Below are 23,992 nucleotides of genomic sequence, written 5' to 3'. Positions count from 1 at the left end.
TTATAATTTCTTTCATTCCAATTTAGTGAAAACAAATTTTTTTTCTTATTTAATATTCATACCTTCTGTCTTACCTGTAGACTATAAAAATCCATAAATACTTGTAAAAATCCTTGAAATAGAAAAAAGGAGACTTTTGCTATATCTTCCTTTTATGAATGTGTGAAGTTGTATGAATTACCTCAGAAGTCCATTCTGATTCAGATTCTATGATTCTAACTTAGTTTGATTATATTCACCAATTTTATATCTAAATAAAATAACTATATTGTCTGCCTAGAATAACATAAAATTTGACCTGGAAGTAACTTGTGGGTTATTGGTGTGGAAATCATATGGTGCGAATATCTTCTAAGAGCCCTTAACCAATTGAAGGACATGCTACATTCTTAATGATTAACAGACTGACATAATGGCAAGACATAGTGGTAAAAACCTTGATCTCCTAGGTATCTGCTAGAGGTCTCATTTGACTGAAATCTGTGTTTTAGATTTTCCGTATTGTCAATGTTATTTTCTAGGTACAGGAAGCTCTTAAGAAAAGTGCTATTCTAGACTCTTTAAATAACGTTAAAGAATTGGTCATTAGTATAGTAGTCTGAGCATGCTTGGGAGAAATTGATACTTGAATCCAGAGTCCTTTATAGTCAGAAACAGTAGAATGGCAATACTTAGACTTTAAGAAGATAAACTTTAAAAGTTTTAAAAAAGATAAATGTCATTCTAAAGAATGAGATTTGGAAAGTAAAGAAAACTTGAGAGGATTGAATACCAGCAAAAATTCAGTTATGACTTTAGAATCTCAAATGACCTTAATTAAAAGGAAAATGAAGAGGAGCCTTAACAAAAATAAAAAGCATTGGAGAACACACAGAAAACTGTTTAATAGGAGCTCACATTTGTAAAACATATGTAAAAATGATGGAAAGCATTTATAGAATGAAGGAGCAGTGCTGAAAATTTGGCTGAGACATAGGAGAATAAAAAAGAATAGAGGCCTAAGAATGATTAGTTTTGCAGAAAATGCTGATAATATCAAAATGTTCTTTATTGTTTAAAAAAACTTCAAAGGTGCAATCAACAAAAAAAGTAATTGGACTTCATTAAAATTAAAAACTTTTGTGCATCAAAGGACACTATCAGGAAAGTGAAAGACAACCCACGGATGGAAGAAAATAAATACATCTGATAAGGGATTAATGTCCAGAATGTATATCTCAACAACTCAAATATATCTCAACACAGGAAACAATCCAATTTAAAAATGATCAAAGGACTTAAACATTTCTTCAGAGAAGACATACAGACTGGCAGTAAGCACACCTGAAAAGATGCTCACCATCACTCATCGTTAGAGAAATGCATATAAAACCAAAATGAGATACTACTTGGCACCCTTTTGGATGGCTGTTGTCAAAAAATGGAAAATAACAAGTATTGTCAAGAATGTTGAGAAATAGAAACCCTCGTGCATAGTTGCTGGGAATGTGGATGATGCGGCTGCTGTGAAAAGCGACTTGATGCTCCTCGAAAAGTTGAGCGATGCTCCTCGAAAAGTTGAGCGGATTATCACCGTTGTTGTTGTTCAGTCACCCAGTCATGTCCAACCCTTTGTGACCTCATGGAGTACAGCATGCCAGGCTTCCCTGTCCGTCACCATCTCCTGGAGTTCACTCAGACTCATGTCCATTGAGTCGGTGATGCCACCCAGCCATCTCATCCTCTGTTGTCCTCTCCTGCCTTCGGTCTTTCCCAGCATCAGGGTCTTTTCCAATGACTTGGCTCTTCGCATCAGGTAGCCAAAGTATTGGAGCTTCAGCTTCAGCCTCAGTCCTTCTAATGAATACTCAGGGTTGATTTCCTTTAGGACTGACTGGTTTGATCTCCTTGCTGTCCAGGGGACTCTCAAAAGTCTTCTCCAGCATCACAGTTCGAAGGCATCAGTTCTTCAGCGCTCAGCCTTTTTTATTGTCTAGCTATCACATCCATACATGACTACTGGAAAAACCATAGCTTTGACTAGATAGACCTTTGTAGGCAAAGTAAACAAAGCACTGTCTCTGCTTTTTAATATGCTGTCTAGGTTTGTCATTGCTTTTCTTCTGGCGAGCAAATGTCTTTTCATTTCATGACTGCAGTCACCATCCACAGTGATTTGGAGCACAAGAAAGTAGCCTGTCACTGTTTGCATTGTTTCCCTGTCTATTTGCCATGAAGTGATGGGACCAGATGCCATATTTTTTGTTTTTACTATTACATTATGACCCAACTTATAGGTATTAAAAAAAAAAAAAACAACTTCAAAGCAGGGATTCAAATGCTTTTACACCAGTGTTTATCAGCATTGTTCACAGCAGCCACAAGTTGGAAGCAAAGCAGATGTTTTTCAATGGATGAATAGATAAATGTGATATATTAAATACAGTGGAAAGAAAAAGGGAATAAATAAAAAAATAAATAAATACAGTGGAATACTATTCAGTCTTTAGAAGGAATGGATTCTGGTAAAATACAGAATAAATAAATAAAATCTTTTACCTGATACATGATAAAATCTGAATGAACCTTGAAGACACTTATGTTAAGTGAAATTAGCCCTACCTATACAAGCAGACCCTTATGGCAGAAAGTGAAGAGGAACTAAAAAGCCTCTTGATGAAAGAGGAGAGTGAAAAAGTTGGCTTAAAGCTCAACATTCAGAAAACGAAGATCATGGCATCCGGTCCCATCACTTCATGGGAAATAGATGGGGAAACAGTGGAAACAGTGTCAGCCTTTATTTTGGGGGGCTCCAAAATCACTGCAGATGGTGACTGCAGCCATGAAATTAAAAGACACTTCCTCTTTGGAAGAAAAGTTATGACCAACCTGGATAGCATATTGAAAAGCAGAGACGTTACTTTGCCGACTAAGGTCCGTCTAGTCAAGGCTATGGTTTTTCCTGTAGTCATGTATGGATGTGAGAGTTGGACTGTGAAGAAGGCTGAGCACTGATAGTGGAGATGATAGCAGAACATTGTGAATATAATGTCAGTTAATTTAACACTTAAAATTGTTTAAATGGTAAAATTTTACTACATTATGTACATTTTATCACAGTTTTAAAAATTGATTCTACAAATCAGTAAACTTTAAAGTTTGACTAGAACTTAGTATAGCTTATTAGGGAAATTATTTTTCCTTACCTAGAAGAGAAAGTAGTCAAATTACAAGCTACTACATGGCTCCAAAAGGGCTTCCCTGGTTGCTCAATAGTAAATAATCTGCCTGCAATGCAGGAGATGCAGGCTTGATTCCTGGGTTGGGAAGATTTTCTGGAGAAGAAAATGGCAACCCACTCCAGTATTCTTGCCTGGAAAATCCCATGGACAGAGGAACCTGGCAAGCTCTAGTCGATGGGGTCGCAAAGGGCCAAACACAACAACGTAACAACACAACAACAGAACTCCAAATCATGTCAGGATGACTTTAACTTTTCTGATATGATTGCTATTCATATGAATTCATTTCAGTAGATATGTAGTACTTGTTATGACAGTCCAGTAAGCAGTGATGTATATAGTATATTTGAGATGATTTGTCATAATATGGATTATAGAAAAATGAATATTGGATATAGTGCAGTTTGATATATTTGATAATTATTGAACCAGTCTCAAAAAATTCTTCTGACAAATTAATACTGATATGCTTTGCTCAGGTAAAACTATAAGTGATTCAGATAAACGTGTTTGTGGATAATGCAGATATAGATAATGCAAATAATGGAACATGTTAATAAATTATCAAATAAATTGAATGTCAAAATGAGACTTCCAATAATTTTAATAGATTAGAAATACCAGTTAAGTGATGAAATTTAATAAGGATAAATAAAAATGATATCATATTTGATTATAAAAAATATGGTATTATAAGGTTTATCTCTTTGATCTCATCTTTCTTTGTTTTCCTCAAATATTCTAGTAATAATAAACTATCTTCAGTTCTCTAGGGAAGAAAGGGGACATCTAACTTATAAATTGCAATGAAGTGTGAAATATATTTCTGAGGGTATGTATTCAGGAGTGCTTTGTCCTTCCCCCTACCTCTTTATCCCTCAAACCTCTCCCCCAAATCTACTGTGTTTAATATAAATTCTCAAAATGCCAATATCTAGCCAAAACTAAATACGCTTGGCTCTTATTTTCTACCTAGTGCCGTTTTTTTTTTTTTCATAGAATGTGTGCCCTTTGATTAACCCAGCTTACCACTTGGAGAAGGTTCCCAGTTCATTGCAGAGGAGAACCCACGTAGAATTCAACAGTCTCTTTCAGTTGAGGAAATGGAGCTGCAAGTTTGGGAAATCTAACAGCTAGCCAGCAAGTTTGCAATTCATAGTACCAGAAAGGAAAGAGCTACATAGACAAAGAACACAGGAGATTTGCGGAGTCCCACCCAAGTCTTTGAGCCTGAGTACTGATCAGCTATGAGGAAACTAATGAAGGCTGAGGAAAAAAACCAACACTTGAGAAGATCCTAGGGCATAATCTTCAGAGTGCACAGAGAGCCTGTAACTACCCTTATTTTACTAGCTAGAATAGAGACCCTTATCATAATTCATGGGCTTTAGATAGAGTACTTAGAACATCTCTGGGGCAAAATTAGTCTAAAATATGTCTTCTTTTGTCCCTTATAACAATATTATCCCAACATGCATATGGTCTCCTGTATTGGTATGAAGTTTCCTTCTATTCATATTCAGAATACTGAGGGCTTTTTACTAGAATGGATTTGGATTTTGAGATTGGCACCCCACCCCAATTTTAGAAAACCCAATCCAATAATACATAAAAAGGATACTTCATTGTGACCAGGAGTATTCAGTTGATTTACTGATCAATATAATTCAACTTAGTAAAAAATAAAAAGCATTACCATCTTAATAAATACATAAAAAAAGATATGTCAAAATCCAACATCCATCCCTGATAAAAAGCCCTCATAGTACTTAGAAGGGACCTTCTTCAACTCAATATGAAACATTCGCAAAAAATATACAGCTAACATCATACTTAAATGATTAAAAACTGAGTACTTTTCTCTAATATCAGAGACAAAGTGAGGATGTTTGCTCTCTCCACTTCTATTCAACATTGTCATATATGTTTTAGCCAATGCTAATAACATATGAAAAACATCCAGATTAGAAAGAAAGGAAAAAATTATCTCTATTATTAAACATAATGCTTGTCTTTATAGAAATCCTATGAAATCTACAAAGAGATTTTAGAAATAAAAATGAGTTCAGCAAGGTTGTGGGATATAAGATAAACACACAAATAGCAGCTATGTTTCTATATAGTAACAGCAAACAGTCAGAAATAGAAATTTTTAATCACTATTTTCATTACCAAAAAGATGTATAACATACTTTGGGATAAATTAAAAGATATGTAACACCTGTGTACCAGTTACTACAAAATATTGTTCAGAAAAATTAAAGAGCTAAGTAAGTGGAGAGGGAAGGTCTCTTTGTGGATTTTAAGAGTCAGTTGTGAAGATGTCAGTTCTCAAATGGGTCTATGGATTCACCATAATTTAATTTAAAATCCAAGTAGGGTTTTTTGTTTGTTTTGTAGATGTTAACAAGGTTATTCTAAAGTTAATGTGGAAAAACATTGGACTGAATAGTCACACAGGATTGAAAAAAAGTCAGAGGACCTGCACTACATGGTGTCAGGACTTAGAAAGATGCAGTAGTCAACACAATGTGGCACTTGCCTAAAAACAGGCAGATTCCTAGCACCCCTTATTGAAGAGCTTATCTTCTCTCCATTGTATATTCTTGCCTCCTTTGTCAAAGATAAGGTGCCCATAGGTGTGTGGGTTTATCTCTGGGCTTTCAGTCTTGTTCTTTTGGTCCATCTTTCTGTTTTTGTTCCAGTACCATACTGTCTTGACTGTAGCTTTGTAGTATAGTCTGAAGTTAGGAAGATTGATTCCTCTAGCTCCGTTCTTTCTCAAGCTTGCTTTGGCTCTTTGGGGTCTTTTGTGTTTCCTTATGAATTGTGAAATTTTTTGTTCTAATTCTGTGAAAAATGCCATTGGTAATTTAATAGGGATTGCATTGAATCTGTAGATTCGTTTTGGTAGTATTGTCATTTTCACAATATTGATTCTTCCAATCAGTATTGGAAGAACATGGATACATGGATATCTCTCCATTTGTTTATATCATCTTTGGTTTCTTTCATCAGTGTCTTACAGTTTTCTGTATACAGCTCTTTTTAAGTAAGTTTATTCCTAGGTATTTTATTCTTTTTTGTTGCAGTGGTAAATGGAATTGATTCCTTAATTTCTCCTTCTGATTTTTTTTATTAGTAGTCTATAGGAATGCAAGTGATTTCTGTGTATTGATTTTGTATCCCACGACTTTTCTGACATTATCTTTAGGTTTTTTTATGTATAGTCAGATCGTGTCATCTGCAAACAGAGTTTTACTTCTTCTTTCCCAATCTGAGTTCCTTTTATTTATTTTTCTTCTCTGACTGCCTTGGCTAGAACTTCCAAAACTATGCTGAATAATAATGGCAAGAGTGGACACTGATCAGGATCAGTGTCTTGTTCCTGATCTTAAAGGAAATGCTTTTAGTGTCTCACCATTGAGAATAATGTTTGCTGTGGGTTTATCATACATTGCCTTTATTATGTTGAGGTAGGTCCCCCTCTGCCCATTTTTGAAGAGTTTTTAATCATAAATAGGTGCTGAATTTGCTGAAAGCTTTTTCTGCATCTGTTAAGATTATCACATGGTTTTTATCTGGATGGCTATATGTGCAACAATGAATTTAGAACACTTCCTAACACTGTACACAAAAATAAACTCGAAATGGATTAAAGGCTTAAGTTTTAGACCAGAAACTATAAAACTCTTAGAGGAAAACATAGGCAGAACACCCTATGACATAAATCGCAGCAGGATCCTCTGTGACCCACCTCCTAGAATTATGGAAATAAAAACAAATAAACAAGTGGGACCTAATTAAATTTAAAAGCTTTTACACAACAAAGAAAGCTGTAAACAAGGTGAAAAGACAACCCTCAGAATGGGAGTAAATAATAGCAAATGAAACAACTGAGAAAAGATCCCCGAAATACACAAGCAGCTCATGCAACTCAATACCAGAAAACAGACAACTCAATCAAAAAGTAGGCAGAAGACTTAAACAGACATTTCTCCAAAGACATAGAGAAGGCTAATAAACACATGAAAAGATGGTCAACATTTCTTATTATTAGAGAAGTGCAAGTCAAAGCAAAGGCATATCGAGTAGTGGTCCAGTATTTACTGTTGAAAAGAATCTGCCCCTGAGTGGAACCCTGCACTGTTCAAGCAGTCTTGTTCAAGGGTCAGCTGTATTGAGGTCTTGGTATGTACTGTTGAAGGTGTCCTTTGGAGTACTGCTACTCTGCCTCTCAAGTTTCACTTAACTGACTTTCTTGAAAAACATGCACTCTCCATTCCACTGTTAAAACATCATACATAGTGCCAGGTGAATAAGGAAAAAATGTTAAGCTATGAGACTGTTTTCTGATCGACCAGCTTCTTTTTCCTACAAATTTTTTTTTCCGATCAAGAGTCAATTTATTTGTTCCAAAGAATAATTTTATTTTTATGCAGTTATAAAATATAGTTCAGTTCAGTTCATTTCAGTCGCTTAGTCGTGTCTGACTCTTTGTGACCTCATGAATCGCAGCACGCCAGGCCTCCCTGTCCATCACCAACTCCTGGAGTCTACTCAAACTCATGTCCGTTGAGTTGGTGATCCCATCCAGCATCCTCTGTCGTCCCCTTCCCCTCCTGCCCCCAATCCCTCCCAGCATCAGGGTCTTTTCCAATGAGTCAACTCTTCACATGAGGTGGCCAAAGTATTGGAGTTTCAGCTTCAACATCAGTCCTTCCAATGAACACCCAGGACTGATCTCCTTTAGGATGGACTGGTTGGATCTCCTTGCAGTCCAAGGGACTCTGAAGGGTCTTCTCCAACACCACAGTTCAAAAGCATCAATTCTTCGGCACTCAGCTTTCTTTATAGTCCAACTCTCACATCTGTACATGACCACTGAAAAAACCATAGCCTTGACTAGACAGACCTTTGTTGGGAAAGTAATGTCTCTGCTTTTGAATATGCTATCTAGATTGGTCATAACTTTCCTTCCAAGGAGTAAGCATCTTTTAATTTCATGGCTGCAATCACCATCTGCAGTGATTTTTCAGCCCCAAAAATAAAGTCAGCCACTGTGCTTCCTCCAGCCCAGCATTTCTCATGATGTACGCTGCTTATAAGTTAAATATTATTGAGCCCATCTTTGAATGAAATGTTCCCTTGGTATCTCTTATTTTCTTAAAGAGATCTCTGCTGCTGCTGCTGAGATCTCTAGTCTTTCCCATTCCATTGTTTTCCTCTATTTCTTTGCATTGATCACTGAGGAAGGCTTTCTTATCTTTCCTTGCTATTCTTTGGAACTCTGCATTCCAATGGGTATATCTTTCCTTTTCTCCTTTGCTTTTTGCGTCTCTTCTTTTCACAGCTATTTGTAAGGCCTCCTCAGACAGCCATGTTGCTTGTTTGCATTTCTTTTTTAGGGGGATGGTCTTGATTCCTGTCTCCTATACAGTGTCACAAACCTCTGTCCGTAGTTCATCAGACACACTGTCTATCAGATCTAGTCCCCTAAATCTATTTCTCACTTCCATGGTATAGTCATAAGGGATTTGATTTAGGTCATACCTGAATGGTCTACTGGTTTTCCCCACTTTCTTCAATTTAAGTCTGAATTTGGCAATAAGGAGTTCATGATTTGAATGTGAATTAGTTTAATGAATTAAGTTCAGGTACAAAACTCAATAAAGACAAATTGCTTTAAAAATTTGTTCTTGAGGACTTCCCTGGTGGTCCAGTAGTTAATCCACCTGCCAATGTTTGATTGCTGGTCCAGGAAGATTCCATAAGCCACTGGGCAGCTAAGCCCATGTACCACAACTACTGAGCTCACTTGCTGCAACTGCTGAAGCTCATATACCTCTAGCCTTTGCTCTGAAACAAGAGAAGCCCATACCAGATCTAGAGAAAGCCAGCACACAGGAACAGAGCCTGTGGCGCCAAAACTAAATTAATAATTTTTAAAAAGCTTCTTGAATTAGGTGTGAGCATGCAAAGTTTCAAAGAGTAAAGGACGAAGAACCCATAAATATCTGCATTCAAGGGTGTTTCATAGAAGTCTTCAAGTTTTGATTCTGCTTTAAAGAAACTGAAAGTGGAATTCATGAACTAAGAATTGTGGATCTGATTCTGTAAGGTAAAATCTGGAATATCAGTCAGCATATATACACTGAAATCCTTGACCCTACTTTAAATATTAACAAATGGTGTATTTTTATATATTAAGAAAATGTTTATAGATTTTTTCAATTAAAAATTTTAAATTTAATCAATTTGCTGATTAGCCAGCCACTGTTCTTTCCTCTCCTGATAGGTAAAGTGAGGGATTTATATAGAAATATTAGGTGATCTTTTAAATTATTTCTTATAACCTAAGAATGTTTTTTTCAAAAACCACGGATTCATTTTCTAATGAATCTAACATTCTGTATTCAGTAACACTGACCAGTTTTGCTATAAATCAGCAAGTCCTTGTTCTGAAATCTAGAATATTACAGTCCCAAACATTAACTTTCGATAGTCTTTTTCATTGTTAACAGGCTCGACTATAATTCTTTATAAGCTAGATTTTCCCCCTTCTTTTACCTCTACTATTTCTTTTCTCTGTTTGATATGCCCTGAGACAAGAATATTCTTCTCTAAGGGATATCTGAAAATATTTGGTTGAGCTCATTCTGAAACAAAGTAAAAGTGATCACAGAAATACCAGGGCTCCATTAATATGATAAAAAGAAAGTATAAAGTATTAACTGATGTGACTTTTTTCTTTCTTCTATCATGGTTAAAAATGCATAACAAATTTACTGCTTTTGAGTGTATAATTCATTGACTTTAAGAACACTGACAGTGGTGTGCAATCATCGTCACTATCCAGAACTTTTTCCATCTTTTCAATACAGTAGCTTTGTACTCATTAAACAATAACTGCTAATTCCTCTTTTCTGCCAGTGTTGGGTTATCACATTTCTACTGTCTTTCTCTATGAATTTGACTACTCTAGGTACCTCACAAAGTGGGATCATACCATAGTTGTCTGTCCAGCTTATTTCATTTAACATAATATTTTCAAAGTTCATCAGTGTTGTATCAGAGTTTCCCCTTTGTCTATTTATTCATCTGTTGATGGATATTCAGCTTGTTTTTACCTTTTGACTTTTGTTAATAATACTGCTGTGAACGCTGGTATACAAGTATCTATTCAAGTCCCTGCTTTCAGGTTTTTTGGATATGTGGAAGTGGAATTTCTAGGTCATATGCTAATAATTCTCCTTTTAAGTTTTTGAGGAACCACCAAATTGTTTTTCCCAGTAGGTACACTGTTTTACATACCCACCAGCAATGCACAAAGGTTATTGTTTCTCTACAACCTTGCTGCTGCTGCTGCTGCTGCTAAGTCACTTCAGTCGTGTCCGACTCTGTGTGACCCCATAGACGGCAGCCCACCAGGCTCCCCCATCCCTGGGATTCTCCAGGCAAGAACACTGGAGGGGGTTGCCATTTGCTAGCACTTGTTATTTTCCTTTTTCTTTTTTTTTTTGCAGTAGCATCCTATTGGTGGAATGTAGCATCTCATTATCTCATTGTAATTTTGATTTGTGTGATTTACTTTTAGAAATTCATAGCAACAAATTTCTATGGTACCTTAATTAAAAATATTGATAATCTGTTAAATTGCATTTTGTACTTTTAAACTGCACACCTGAATTTATTAGTTGTTCTTGTTAAGATAGTTTTAAAATGTAAATTATTTAAATGTTTGTATTTTAATTTGTTTCTGATGTCTTCAAAGTTTAAAGCATTTCCCTCAGCCACAACCATTTGTTACCTAGAGTCACATGTAATCAGCTTAATGAAGGACATTTTGCATGCAGGTAATTATATTCATTGATACCTGCTAATGCAGTCTGCTTTGTAGTCATTATCTAGCAGTACATGACTAAAGAACTTGATTTTTCTTCTTGTTTTCATTTTTATTAAATTAAGGTGGTTTTTTTTTTTTTTAAATAGTGTCATCTTGCAAAGTGTTCTTAAGAATAATACCTTTCAAGTCTCTCTAATCACTGGATAATTAACCTGCCAGGATTAAGTACCCTCAACTTTGCTTCAGGATACTTAACTCTCAAATAAGGTCAATTATCTCATGATAATAACTGCTTTGTCAAGAGTTACCACTTAATTCCACAGTGAAACGTCACATTACCGATACAGTGTGCTTTAAGATAGAATTTAAATAATGAAATACAGGTAGAAAATTGGGCAGAAGAATTCAGTTTAATTATTTCATAGATGTTATGAATGCTACATTTTAGATAAAACTCCTCCTCATAGACCTAGTGTTTTGAATCTTACAGATGATTTCTATTTATAAAGATTATGTGTTACTGTTTTATCCATCCTTTTGCTGGCAATATTCCCACACTGTACATTTTCTTGCAGGGAAATCCATTTTAAACCTATTGATCCTACAGAGGATTCAGTATATTAAAAATCTCTAGTGCAGACCAGGAAGATTGAAATGACTCTCTTTTGTAAGTGATGATTTAACTTAAAAAAATATTTTATTAATCAATGAATTATAAAACAATAAACACAGCTCTGCACTTTTTGTTGTAGTTTTTTTTGTTGTGGCTTACCAGCTCTTAAGTCATATTATGTCAGTGATGTGCAGCCAAAAACAGGAATGCTACTTGAGGCATCAGGACACTGAAGGAAATGTAAAACTGGCTTTCGTTATTTGAATCCTTGTTTTCTAAGCTTGAATAATGGCTATAGCACCGTATAAGTAAATCCTGATCATTGTTTTACTAAACTAGGTGGAATAGGCTAACTTTCTTCTTTTATATATTTTGCTGGGAAAGGAAGGGGATCTTTATTGACATTTATTGTTTACACCGTTAAATTCTTCTTAATCTTTCTAATGGGCTTCCCTGGTGGCTCACTGGTTTAAAAAAAAATCCACCCGCCAATGTAGGAGACACAGGTTTGATCCCTGGTCAGGAATATCCCCTGGAGAAGGAAGTGGCTACCCACTCCAGTAATCTTGCCTGGGAAATCCCATGGACAAGAGGAGCCTTGCAGGCATAGTCCATAAGGTCACAAAGGGTCAGACATGACTTAGCGACTAAACAACAGTCTTTCTAATAGCCATTGATTCTTTTTTATTTTTTTATTCTTTTTTAAATTACATTATAAAAATTAAGAATTGGAAAACAAGAATAGTTTTAATTGTAAATAATTTTTGGTAAACTCCATCTTATCTGAAGTATTAGTGTCTATGCAAAGACATCATTTGCTATTTCAATATGAAAATCTGTGTAAATCTTTAAATCATGTGCACCAAATATAATAAGTGCTATACATGCATACATAGGAGAAGGCAATGGCACCCCACTCCAGTACTCTTGCCTGGAAAATCCCATGGATGGAGGAGCCTGGTGGACTGCAGTCCATGGGGTTGCTAAGAGTCAGACACGACTGAGCAACTTCACTTTCATGCATTGGAGAAGGAAATGGCAACCCACTCCAGTGTTCTTGCGTGGAGAATCTCAGGGACGAGGAAGCCTGGTTGGCTGCCATCTATGGGGTCGCACAGAGTTGGACATGACTGACGCGACTTAGCAGCAGTAGCAGCATGCATTCATCTTCATCCACGTAGTCTCTGTTTGGTTAGAAGACTTTCTTTATAAAGGTATTATTTTTAATTTGGGGGAATTTTTCCTTTCTCTCTCAAGTCTGTGCACATTTTATCCTCAAAGAATTCCTTTTTGAGTTCTTGCATCTTTTTATAAAATCTAATTCTTTAAGATAACATGATTTCCAAACACTTTCAGAGAGCCAAGTTGTCACCAGATCCATATTCTGACAATGTAAGAGATGGTCTTTTCTTTCCTCATATTAAAGTATTTCCAACATGAATGTGGCTGTATCTAAAATGGTAATCCTACCCTTTTAAGTATACAAAAGTGCCTAGTTTCTTCCAACGAAAGATGGAAGTCACCTTCCTCTTGACTGTTCATATAGATTTTTCCATTCCTGTCTCTTTTCTATCAGTATAAGCAAAGAAAGTGAGAGGAGCCTACGATACAGACAAAATCTAAGGTTATTATAAGGTCAATCCAGGAAAGTAGGAAATGATGTTTCAGAGAAGATATATAACCCCTTCATAAAAATTAAAACATATGGTGTTCTTATAAGATTCTGATTTATTTTCTGTTAAGGATAATGAAATTTCAGTTAAGATGATGCTGTGGCATTGTAATGCTGCTTAGCTCCTAGATGTAACTTTCTCCTCAGGGTCTTTCTGATATATTTTACTCGCTTGGAAAAAAAATGAGATTTACTGTAGCACAAGGGAGTCTTCTAATGTCAGTGGCATGTTGTAAAGATGGGCTGTGTGAAGGGTTTGGAAAGAGCCAAAAGATATTTAACTGTAAGCTCTGTTCATCTTTTCCTTCCTTTCCTCCTTTCCTCTTTTTTTCTCCTGATCCCCACCAACATACTTGCTCCCTTCATTTCCCTCTCATCACCAAACTACATTGCCTCTGTAAAGATGAAAGGTCTTTTAATCATTCCTAAACTCATAGTTTGTTTAAAAAAAAAAAATCCTGTGATTTGAAATGGTTTGAATTGCTATGGAGATTATCATCTTTTGTGCAGTAATGCTTTTCTGTGTTATTCAGAATTTCATTTACTTTTTATTTGAATGTTTTAGTTCACTTCAGTTGCTCAGTCGTGTCCGACTCTTTGCGACCCCATTAATCACAGCAAGCCAGGCCTTCCTGTCCATCGCCAACTCCTGGAGTTCACCCAAACTCATGTCCATCGAGTCGGTGATGCCTTCCAGCCATCTCATCCTCTGTCATCCCCTTCTCCTCCTGCCCCCAATCCCTCCCAGCATCAGAGTCTTTTCCAATGAGTCAACTCTTCTCATGAGGTGGCCAAAGTATTGGAGTTTCAGCCTCAGCATCAGTCCTTCCAGTGAACACCCAGGACTAGTCTCCTTTAGGATGGACTGGTTGGATCTGCTTGCAGTCCTAGAGACTCGCAAGAGTCTTCTCCAATACCACAGTTCAGAAGCATCAATTCTTCTGCACTCAGCTTTCTTCACAGTACACCTCTCACATCCATACATGACCACTGGAAAAACCATAGCCTTGACTAGACGGACCTTTGTTGGCAAAGTAATGTCTCTGCTTTTCAATATGCTATCTAGGTTGGTCGTAACTTTCCTTCCAAGGAGTAAGCGTCTTTTAATTTCATTGCTGCAGTCACCATGTGCAGTGATTTTGGAGCCCAGAAGAAAAATAAAGGCTGACACTGTTTCCACTGTTTCCCCATGTATTTCCCATGAAGTGATGGGACTGGATGCCATGATCTTCGTTTTCTGAATGCTGAGCTTTAAGCCAACATTTTCACTCTCCTCTTTCACTTTCATCAAGAAGCTTTTTAACTCCTCTTCACTTTCTACCATAAGGGTGGTGTCATCTGCATATCTGAGGTTATTGATATTTCTCCTGGCAGTCTTGATTCCAGCTTGTGTTTCTTCCAGCCCAGCGTTTCTCATGATGTACTCTGCATATAAATTGAATAAGCAGGGTGACAATACACAGCCTTGATGTACTCCTTTTCCTATTTGGAACCAGTCTGTCGTTCCATGTCCAGTTCTAACTGCTGCTTCCTGACCTGCATATAGGTTTCTCAAGAGGCAGGTCAGGTGGTCTGGTATTCCCATCTCTTTCAGAATTTTCCACAGTTGATTGCGATACACACAGTCAAAGGCTTTGGTATAGTCAATAAAGCAGAAGTAGATGTTTTTCTGGAACTCGCTTGCTTTTTCGATGATCCAGCAGATGATGTTGGCAATTTGATCCTTGGTTCCTCTGCCTTTTCTAAAACCAGCTTGAACATCTGGAAGTTCACAGTTCACGTATTGCTAAAGCCTGGCTTGGAAGAAAGGCAATGCCAAAGAATGTTGTAGTAACTGTTCTATAAATGTGTCACTATTATAGTATTATTTGTTTGGTATGCCATGATAGAAAGGCAATGACTTAATATTTAAACTTTTGCTTAATGAATTTTAATATTATTACTAAAATTATAATGAAACTGACTTACTTGTAAATAAAAGCTAAATTTATATGACAAATAAAGGAGCCTATGACTATATTTAGAATTTTTTCAATGTCTGTTTTTTGACTCAGCTGAATTTTTTCTGTAGCTTTCTTGTTTGACATTAGGAGGATAATTGGGGAATTTTTAATAGGTTCTATAGTATGTTATCAACAGTAATTTCCTAGCTTTGATGTTTCTAAAACGGTTATGTTAAATGTCCATATTTGGAATATTTTTCACTCACAGCAGCTGTATACATGAATGTTGTTTCTAATGGAGTTATTTTAATGTTTGGTTATTGACTATTTTTAAGGCATTGCTATCAAATAGAATTCATTAGAAGGGTCAGAGTCTAGCCTTATTTCAAAAAGTTGGTTGCTATGAGAATTAAACTGAATTAAGACTATAATTGACTCACCACCTATCAGCCTATCATTTGAGCACAATAAAAATAATCCAGTAAATTAAAAAATGATCATTTCTTGAGATATGGACTTTAAAGACTTACGTCTCATTTTTGCATGTCTAAAATCATTCAATGAATATGAATGAATCCTTATTATATATTAATAGTTTTACCTTTATTTTCTTTTCTCCTGCAAATCCCTCTTTCTCCTGAACTTCCTAACTACTCAGGTTTTCCAGACTGCACCATTTAATTTTTGCCTCCATGTTTTTTCTCTTTCAGTCCTTCTGTCTTTATCTTTAATGTCTCTAATTATTTCTGGCAAACTTCTAATTATCCATTAAAACTTGCGTTACTTCCCTCACCTTCTCCTTTCCTTCTCCTCCATCCCCATTCACTTTGTCATTTTTAGAATTTGATTTAGTGATATTTTTGTGTAATTATAACACATTTTTCTTAACACTTGCATAGTTTAGTAATTACATGTTTATGTATTTTCTTTTACACTAATATATTCATTCAAGGACTTCTGTTCATTATTATAGTCCTACTGCCTAAGAAATATGTGTTTACTAAACATTTAATAAATGAATGGGTGAGGTTTTTTTTTCCCCGTTACTGGGAGTTTGAATCTTTGCAAATTGTATAGAATGGTTGTCTTTTTAAATATGATTTTCCTGCTTAGTCACTGCTGTCTTTTTGTTTTATTTTGTTTTAGTCATTACTTTTGATCTTAGGAAGATTTAAAATTTAAGAATTGACCATAAATATGAATCCCCCAAACTAAACTTTTAGCTATTTTAGGCTATATTTGACACATTTAAAATATTTTTAGGTAATTAAATATTGTCCTTCAATTTGACCACTATTTATTAAGAGAATATTCTGTATCAGGCACTGTGTTCTACATCTGTATTCTAAAATCCTTTTAGAATATCAACAGTGCTATTACACAGTCACATGCTTATCATCATCTCTTTTCTCTCAACTTTAGAAAATAAGAATCTGCAGTATGTTTTCACAATATGAAATTCAGTTCTGGCTTAGGAGTCCCAGTTCATATGAATAGTTTTAAGAGCCTCAATTTTGTGGTAACCCTGTACTAACTTTACAAGCCCAGGAGACTATAGTCTCCACCAGAAGTATTTTGTCAGCCCTCTTGTTACTCTCTGGTTTCAGTTCATAGTGTAGAGAAGGGAGACAAGAGAACTGAAACTTCAGCTCCCTCTTGTCAAATTTTGCTCCCTAAGAAACAAGATTTAAACCTATCATCTTTTTGTACACTCAGGAAATGATTGGCTCCTCCAATTTTTAATTCTTTTTCTTTGGAAGAGTGTCCTAATGTTTTTTCAAAAATATGACACTCATATTTAAGCCAAATCGATATGGTATCCCCCATGACTGTTGTTCTAAATGTTACTGTTCCTTTTGAACTATAATGAAAAATGCCTTCTAGGAAACAGCCTGTGTTTTCAGTAATTGACCTGAATGAAACTAAGTATTAAGTGTGGAGACATCTGTTAATAGAGTGGATATTAGTACTAATTTATTCCTGTTAGTAATAATTAGTCATATTAAGGTAGAATATTTAATTTGACAAGTAAAGTTCTTTTATTACAACATCAAGCCAACTAGGGTTGATAATTTGTACAAAATTAATTTGTTATAGCATAGGGAAATGTAAGTTTTATTTCTCTCAGCATGGTATTAGTTTAAAAATGACCTCTTCAGTATCTGCCTCTTTCAAGGGGGCAATTCTGGCTTGGAGGTAAATTCAGTTTACTCCTTCCTAATCAAATTTCACATTTGTTATGTAAAGTCAGAGTCTGCATTTCTTGATATATTGAACCCCAAAATGCACTACAAGGAATACCAGAAAATAAATCAATAGAACTTTTGTTTGTTGCTCAGGAAAATGTTGACCAGCTACAAAACAGGTGAAAAGATACAAACCTACGAAGCAATGTTGTCACAACTGAAATGGTACTTAGCGCTAGTTTTCAAATAACAAATGAAAGAAGTGGAAACTTTAGGAAAGGGGAAGATTTAGAAAGGGCCTTTAAATTGTGATTTTAATATATTAATTTCCGTATGGCAAGAGCATAGGAAGAGATAGTGACACAGAAGTAGGGAACTGTGAAAGTGAAGTTTGCTCAGTCAAGTCCGACTCTTTGCGACCCCATGGCCTATACAGTCCATGGAATTCTCCAGGCCCGAATACTGGAGTGGGTAGCCTTTCCCTTCTCCAGGAGTTCTTCGAAACCCAGGGATCGAACCCAGCTCTCCCACATTGCAGGCGGTTTCTTTACCAGCTGAGCCTCAAGGGAAGCCCTAGGGAACTGTAAAGGATCCCGATTCACCCCACACCAAGGAGGAAATAGGGTGTGGGTGAATTGGGAATTAGGGTTGACATATACACACTGTTGATACTATGTATAAGGTAGATAACTAATGAGGACCTACTGTATAGCTGCTCTTTGGTGACCCAAATGGGAAGGAAATCCAAAAAAGAGGGAATGTATGTATAAGTATAGCTGATCCATTTTGCTGTACTGTAGAACTTAACCAAATTTAAAGTAACTATTACTCCAAATAAAAAATTTTTTAAAGAGGTCTTTCCTAGAAATATTTTTATCTCTAATTGTCTAGCTATTCTCAGATTTGTACTGAGTTCTGTATTTTCTTTTTCTTTATTATAAACAATCGGAACATTATTCCCACGATGTCATTAATTTAGTTATCGTAGTCCCTTTATCTCTTTATATAATAGGTAACAAGTCCAGGGAACATTTCTAAAAAGATTGCTCATGCCTAGATTAGTTTTACAGTAGAGCTTTTAAAAATTAAGGAAAGCTGTGTCATAAGAAAATAGAACATGTTGGATAGTAGACAGAAGAGTAGAAACAGAAGGGAAAAAGTGAAAGTGAAGTTGTTCAATCGTGTCTGACTCTTTGTGACCCCATGGACTGTAGCCTATCAGGCTCCTCCGTCCATGGGATTTTCCAGGCAAGAGTGCTGGAGTGGATTGCCATTTCCTTCTCCAGGGGATCTTCCCGACCCAGGAATCGAACCCAGGTCTCCTGCATTGCAGGCAGACATTTTACCATCTGAGCCACCAAGGAAGCCCCTAGAATTGAGAATGTGTTCAGTCTTCTAATTTATTTTGTAATGATATTTTTTTAATGTTAAAAATAAATTTTTATCCTGAAAGTCTATAAATAAGACAAATTAACAAGTCATGGACTATATATTTTATCAGACCTTTAAGTGACTTTTAATACTTTCCCAACTATAATAATAATGCATGCTCATATAGAGAATAAAATATAGAAACAGTCAAAGATAAAATTAAAATTAACTTTCATTTCAGCATTACTTATTCTAAAAAATTTTTGTGTGTTTCCTCACAGTGTTTCTTTTCGTACATATTTTTTAGCTTAAATTTTTTTTTTTTTTACTTTTTATTTGCCTGCACTGGATCTTAGTTGTGGCACTCAGGATCTTCAGTCTTCATTGTGGCATGTGGCATCTTTTAGTTGCAGCATTCAGGATCTTTAGTTATGGTATGCAAACTCTTAGTTGAGGTATGTGCAATCTAGTTTCCTGACCAGGGATCTAACCCAGATCCACTGCATTGTGAGCACGAAGTCTTAACCACTGGACCACATGGAAGTCCCTGAAGTTTTTATTTTGAAATGATTTTCAAATTTAAGAAAAGTTGTAAGAAGAATACAAATAAATTTCTCCCATAAGCTTTGAGTGTCTTCTCTTTTTGCATATGATACTCGGCATATATTCAGATTTTTCCTGTCTTCCAGGAGTGTTCTTTCTGGTAATTTTGTTTCCCTACTCCAAGATCCAGTTCAAGGTTGTGCATTACCTTTGTTTGTCATATATCTTTGGTTTCCTTTAATCTGAAACAGTTCATTGGTGTTTCTCTGTCATGATACTGGCATTTTAAAGAATGTCGCAAACTGTTGGGCACATGCAAAGTTTTAACAAATTGAAATTATTTCCGTTATTGTAACTTTATTTCTCCTTTTCCGCTTAGCATTAAATTTTCATTATTTTCCAGTGTCATTAATTGTTTTTTCAGTTATCATTTTAGGTTACTGTATAATGTCATTTATTTTCATTAGTGTTGTATTGCTGAACGTTTTTACTCTTTCTGATGGTTTCAGTATTGCAAGTACCATTCGAAAGAACATCTCTGTAAATAAATATTCAGTGTAATTTTCATTTCTGTCTTCATCTATCAAGTATTTGTTAAGTGCTTATAACATATAGCAACAAAACAAAATTCCTACAGAAGACAACAATTAAGTGTTAAACCCTGTGATCCTGAATATAGTTAGAATGGAAGTTTGGAAAGGGGGAAAATTACCAATTAACAAGATTGCCAGAAACAGCTTAGAAAATACAAGATGTCCGTTTAAATTTGAATTTCAGATGGAATTCACAATGTTAGAGATATAATTAAACTAAAAAATAATTAATTGCATATATGAAATTCAGATTTAACTGGTAATCTAGTATTTTACCTGGCAAGTATACCAGAAGATTGAATGTTCAGGAAACCTTCATGGTAGGGAGTAAAGATGTTTTGCACAGAAAAAATGGCTTCAGAAAGGCGCTGAATGCAATAATGGAGTATGCTCCACAAGGATGAAAACATTGTGTCTCATTCATTGCTGTATTCCCAAACCCTTAAACAGTATCTGCACACTGTAGACACTCAGTATTTTCTGAATAAATAAATGAATTTGCACAATGAATACAACTGGGACTTTTTTTTTTTCTTTTTTAAACAAGAGTTACCTGTTAAAACTAAGTGGATGAGGATCAAATTTCCATGATCCTGGAAAACCTCGTGAAAAAATTTTTAACTTCCTCCCTTTTTTTATTCATTTATTTCACAGTGATTTATTAAGTGTCCACTACATCCAATATTAGGGATACTTGGTTGAATAAGAAGAGATATGGTCCCTACCCATAAGTATTTTATAGCCTAGTGGGAATGACAGACATTATTAAGGTACCTCTTAATTTATAAGTATAGACTTAAATATTATGGAGAGAAGGTACTTTGTTCTGAATTCATATAAAAGAAGGATGTATTCTTAAATACCTGACCGTGATGAATGTAGAGTTGTGTCTACATTGTGTCTTGAGGGACATGTTGTGTCTCGAGGGATAGATGTAATTTATTCTATGAAGTTTTTGTTCATTCATTAATTTTCCCCTTGAGTTTATAGAACTCTCTTTGGGCTGTCACAAAGAGGTATAATTTATACCTATAATAGGTATGTTTGTATGTTAACTCCTTGAAGTTATAATGGAGCTTTTAATAGCCATAGATATGCCATGCACATTAAGATTGAGACTATTTCTGGATTCTTTGAAGACGTTCATGTCTAGTTGTCATTCTTAGTTTATAAATCTGAAGTGGCAATTTCAGGTCAGAGATATCTATCCAGTGGTTTGCAGTCAAGGAGCTTTGTATCCATTGTCACATTAATCAAAATAGTTGTGTGTGAATCCACAGTCAATCTATATTGAAAATCTAACTACCTTATACCACCTCTTCTAACTTCTTCCTAGTTCATGATGCTCTTATCACTTCCTGGATTATTGCAATAGACTCAGTAACTGCTCCCCACTCCCCAGGTCTTACCACCTTGCATCACTAACAGAAAAATATTAGAGGTTTTAAGGCAGTGATAGTAACATTACTAGATCATGCTTTGACAGAAGTATGTTGTATTTAATAGATTGGTATAGGGATAGAGTCAATGTGGACTGATTTGGAAAATACTAACAGCAGTGTTGGGCTCCCCTCGTGGCTCAGATGGTAAAAATTCTGCATGCAGTGCAGGAGGCACGAGTTCAGTCCTTGGGTCAGGAAGATCCCCTGGGGAGAGAAAAGTTACCGCTCTAGTATGCTTGCCTGGAGAATCCCATGGAACAAGGAGCTTGGTGCACTACCGTCCGTGGGGTCAACAGGAGTTGGACACAACTGAGCGACTTTCACTTTTCACTTTCAACAGCAATATTAGTCATTTTATTTTGCATCTTGCTGCTTATTAATATACATTTGAACCTTAGTTTATAATGTGTTATACTCAAATGTAGTTGAATTGCGTTTTAAGGAAACATTTCTATTTTTATTGAGATAGAATTGACATACAGAATTACATGAGTTTAGGGTGTTACAGCTTATTGTTATTATATAAGTTTAGGGTGTACAAAATTCTCCAAGCCAGGCTTCAACAGTATGTGAACCATGAACTTCCAGATGTTCGAAGTGGATTTAGAAAAGGCAGAGGAACCAGAGATCAAATTGCCTACATCCTCTGGATCATGCAAGAGCGTTCCAGAAAAACATCTACTTCTGCTTTATTGACTACGCCAAAGCCTTAGACTGTGTGGATCACAACAAACTGGAAAATTGTTAAAGAGATGGGACTACCAGACCACCTGATCTGTCTCCGGAGAAATTTGTATGCAGGTCAAGAAGCAACAGTTAGAACTGGAGATGGAACAACAGACTGGTTCCAACTCTGGAAAGGAGTATGTCAAGGCTGTATATTGTCACCCTGCTTATTTAACTTATATGCAGAGTACATCATGAGAAACGCTGGGCTGGAAGAAGCACAAGCTCGAATCAAGATTGCCGGGAGAAATATCAATCACCTCAGATATGCAGATGACACCACCCTTATGGCAGAAAGTGAAGAGGAACTAAAAAGCCTCTTGATGAAAGTGAAAGTGGAGAGTGAAAAAGTTGGCTTAAAGCTCAACATTCAGAAAACGAAGATCATGGCATCTGGTCCCATCACTTCATGGGAAATAGATGGGGAAACAGTGTCAGACTTTATTTTTGGGGGCTCCAAAATCACTGCAGATGGTGACTGTAGCCATGAAATTAAAAGATGCTTACTCCTTGGAAAGAAAGTTATGACGAACCTAGATAGCATATTCAGAAGCAGAGACATTACTTTGCCAACAAAGGTCCGTCTAGTCAAGGCTATGGTTTTTCTAGTGGTCATGTATGGATGTGAGAGTTGGACTGTGAAGAAAGCTGAGTGCCAAAGAATTGATGCTTTTGAATTGTGTTGTTGGAGAAGACTCTTGAGAGTCCCTTGGACTGCAAGGAGATCCAACCAGTCCATTCTGAAGGAGATCAGCCCTGGGATTTCTTTGGAAGAAATGATGCTAAAGCTGAAACTCCAGTACTTTGGCCACCTCATGCGAAGAGTTGACTCATTGAAAAAGACTCTGATGCTGGGAGGGATTGGGGACAGGAGAAGAAGGGGACAACAGAGGATAAGATGGCTGGAAGGCATCACCGACTCAATGGACATGAGTTTGGGTGAACTCCGGGAGTTGGTGATGGACAGGGAGGCCTGGCATGCTGTGATTCATGGAGTTGCAAAGAGTTGGACACAACTGAGCGACTAAACTACATCTGTAGTAGTAGTTGAATGAGCAAAATCATGAGTGACTTCACATATATGTAAAACTTCTAACAAAGTTGAAATTATGACTTGGAAATTTAGATACCATTAGAAATCCTTTCTATTTGTGTAAGTATAGTCAGTTATATGATTTGCATTTTTATAGTGGAATATGAGTTATATACTTCTACCAATAGCTGCAGAGTAGAAAGTTTTAACACACTAGAATGAAGTGTATCTTCGAGACATTTCTTGGTGTCTGAATATCAGTATGCTCCATATGGTGCAACTGAACCAGTGAGTTTGAAGAAAATGTTCCTATTGCTGAAATAGCAGAAAGTGGATTACTCTTTTATGCACAAGTTTATTGTCTTTCCAACTTAATTTATGTATGATAGTTGTATGTATAAAGTATATTGATTATAAATATAACCTGCTTTATTTAACCTGTATTTTTTCTCCAAGTTCCAATAAAATTATACTATATTTTCTAAGTTTATTACAATTAAAAAATAACCTCCAGGTCTAAGTTAATGTCAAGTTATAAGATATGATTTAGCTTATAACACTGTCATTTACTATGAATAATAAACCTTTCTGATGGGTTTTTTCAGGAGTCCATCTTGTTTTTAGTATTTGTTGTCTTTAGCAGTATGTTATTTCCCATAGAATATGATTCTTTATAGAAGAACCCCGAAGTGTGTATTATATAAAAGCATAATTTAAGTCATTGGTGTGAGATCCCTTTAGCTGTCTCATAAACCAAAGAAAGATATCTTTTTCATCACAGGGGATAGGACTGCAAGAATAGG

The 23,992-nt window shown here is 35.8% G+C and overlaps 1 protein-coding gene across 2 annotated transcripts in view; it reads left to right on the top strand.

Annotated features, from left to right (window-relative positions):
- Nucleotides 1-23,992, top strand: part of ADK (adenosine kinase) — a 536,287-nt gene that overhangs the window by 373,606 nt on the left and 138,689 nt on the right. The window lies entirely within an intron of this gene.

Source organism: Oryx dammah, unplaced genomic scaffold (assembly GCF_014754425.2).
Source record: "Oryx dammah isolate SB20612 unplaced genomic scaffold, SCBI_Odam_1.1 HiC_scaffold_6, whole genome shotgun sequence".
Taxonomy (NCBI): domain Eukaryota; kingdom Metazoa; phylum Chordata; class Mammalia; order Artiodactyla; family Bovidae; genus Oryx; species Oryx dammah.
The sequence above is the reverse complement of the archived record's forward strand: the minus strand, read 5'-3'. Positions and strand labels throughout refer to the sequence as shown.